General features: G+C 32.3%; 1 long non-coding RNA gene across 1 annotated transcript; it reads left to right on the top strand.

Annotated features, from left to right (window-relative positions):
* Positions 1 to 1,796: 1,796 nt before the first annotated feature.
* On the top strand, positions 1,797 to 2,846 carry LOC109591151 (uncharacterized). The gene is made up of 4 exons (XR_002189680.1): positions 1,797 to 1,922; positions 2,396 to 2,475; positions 2,545 to 2,636; positions 2,813 to 2,846. It is a non-coding gene; the product is annotated as an uncharacterized LOC109591151 (long non-coding RNA).

Here is a 2,846-nt window from a genome sequence, read left to right as displayed (position 1 = left end):
GATACAGAATAATAGTTATAAACATTCAAAATTATTTCCTAAGTCTGGCTAGTCAGTTCTTTCCTTGTTTTGCGCTTTAGCACATACAGCCACCATTTTAAAAGTGACATTCACTATTAATAATGAAGGTGTGGTCTTTCCTGGAAATGGCAAAATGGAGGACAGGCTCAAGTGTTATGTGGCTACTAAATAAACTGATGGCAAGCAGCAACCATTTGATGTTTGGTATAATCTTGATTTTCCATGTGTCCTTCTTCTATTTTACTTCATACTATACCAACCAAGGTGCATCAGTGAAGTAAATGTGCTACAACAAAATCTTTAAGTTTGCAACTGTGCTGCCCGAGTTATTCAAGTTCTTTTTGTCCTGAAGTCAACCCGGACAGACTATTATTATTATAAGTTATAGTTTGTTGTTGAGTTCACTCTAAACATGCAAGACCCTGTACATGTATAGTCTATAGCTCAATGTCTAATGATTTATACATGTACAGTACATGTGTGCATCAAATTTTATTACTAAATACATGTGTAAGTTGATTAGTAGTTTATCTGTAGATGTGGTACATACCACACCTATTGACATGCCTATGTACATTGTATTACATTTGAATGTTATTACAAAAGCTAACGAACATTCAATTACTGTAACATTTGTTCCAACCCTAAAATAGGCACAGCTGCAATATTGCAGTTAAAGCGTAGTTGATGCATGTAGATATTAAATTTTAATGTAGTTTTTTAGCACTTTAGGCTTAGATACAGTGAGGTCTAATTTCCAATTAAGTATTTTACTTCGTGTAGGTTTGAATTTTTGTTAAATCCTACATTGACTTATGGCTGAGCAGCAAATACTAAGAAGATATTTCAGCCTCATAATTAAATATTAAAAAAAGAAAGCAAAGTACTAGTAAAGGGGAAACCAAACACCTTAATGTGTGCTTGACTGCATGTACAGTAAACTACATGTACATGTAATGCCATATTATCAGAAAATTTTCATTGTGACCTTTGTTGCTATTAAGTGATGGTGGAATTTACAATAATTGGATCTTATCCATCACATGCCACATCCAATAATAAATACATGTACAAATGTGCATGTATTATTTTATGCAAAAAACCAATTGGCAAATTTTTTAAAGATGCAGTAATTTTCAAATGGATTACAGATGTACAGTGCTTTACTTTCTGCTGCTATCATTTATTTTCATTGCTAGACTTCCTCTCCTATTGATATTGTTTTAATGAGATACATGTACAGAATTGTAGGAAGGTGTGTGTCCACATTGTTGATGAAGTACATGTAAATCTGAAGCTTCATAAGTTCATACATACATATAATTGCATATATGTCTTATGTTCATTAATATGTGCATGTACATGTATATTGAATGTTTTGATCCCTTTAGAGGATCATATACATGTACCTTCATGTAGAAATTTTAAGGCATGTACATGTACCTTGTCTTTGGTAGGATCAGAAAAAGAATGCAATTCATTTTTTGTGCATATCAGGAAGCCATGCCATGATAATGAAATATACATTGTAGCATATCCATGAATGTTGCATTTCTTTCATTGGGCAACGCTGTACATGTATCCTTTTTATGGCTTTTTCTAATTTCAAAAAGTCTTTGGAAAAACCCTGGATTTACATGATTTTGACACTAGGAAAATGACCCATTGTGTGGGATTGCATTTTCTATGACAGTGGTTTAGGCAACTAGTTTGCATCTGTCTTCATATGTGATGTGTAGTTTAGTACTGATTTACATGTAGGTGTAAATTTTATTATTCTCTTTGTGTTGTTATGTAGTTACCACAGTCGATTCCAGAATCACTCATTTCTTTAGTGAAAGCTGCTGATGATCATCAGTTGAGTGAAGAAGATGAAGCTAGTTCTCCAGATGTTGTTAATGGTATGTTCAAAATCATTACTATGTGTACATCTACAATTGTACTGCATCTACATGTGTATATTGGTATACCTTATGCAGTTAATGATTTTTATGATAGAGATTCATTATGTGCAATTGTGCATGTATCTGAGTATTTAGACTGTTTAAGTTGCATGTATCCCTTCATTTTTACCCAATCCTTTGTATTCGTTAAAAAAACTTATGTCATTTATGAAACGGCCTCTTCCATGCACATGTACATGTATATACTGTAATTATGATTTAAATTATTTCATTAAAGTAAAAATTCAATTTTCATTGCATGTAACTGAATCAAAGGACTGAAAATCCTATTGCAAACAAATTCATTTGCATTATAAAGAACATGTACATGTATATGATAATAGTAGATAATTTGTACTTGGCTTTTTGTTGCTCCTAATTGTAAGTATACTAGTACATGAGACTTTACTGTAGTGCTCATGTATTTGCAGGAGATCATCTTTTTTTCTGTTTAACTGATGTCAAATTGCCCCCAGAACAGGCAGAAGGAGTGTGCTCTCAAGCACTACAAGTAAGTAAATGTAAAACTTAAAATTACTGGTACATGTATATTGAATTATCGATGATATTGTTTGCATAGGAAAAAATTTTTCACCTGATGGAAACAAAGCGCCAACTAGGATTTTCATCATATGATGTAATAGTTAAAGGAAAGAGCTTCAGAAATCCAAGGTTGGCTCTACAACTTGTTGGTATCCTTAATTTAGTGCCTTATTGTAATGACGTTATTTGGGTTTTAATGAGTTTTAATGAGCATAACTAACCCTGCATCTGACATGTAATGAAGTACATGTACTACAATGTGTGTTGTGTGTAATGGTGATTAAATTTTTAACTTTTCATTGTAGTATTTATGAAAAACTAATACAGATGTGTGACATT

The sequence above is a fragment of the Amphimedon queenslandica genome, unplaced genomic scaffold (assembly GCF_000090795.2).
Source record: "Amphimedon queenslandica unplaced genomic scaffold, v1.1 AMPQUscaffold_8830_Cont19230, whole genome shotgun sequence".
Classification (NCBI taxonomy): Eukaryota; Metazoa; Porifera; class Demospongiae; order Haplosclerida; family Niphatidae; genus Amphimedon; species Amphimedon queenslandica.
Note: the sequence above shows the minus strand (reverse complement) of the source record. Positions and strands in the feature narration are given on the sequence as shown.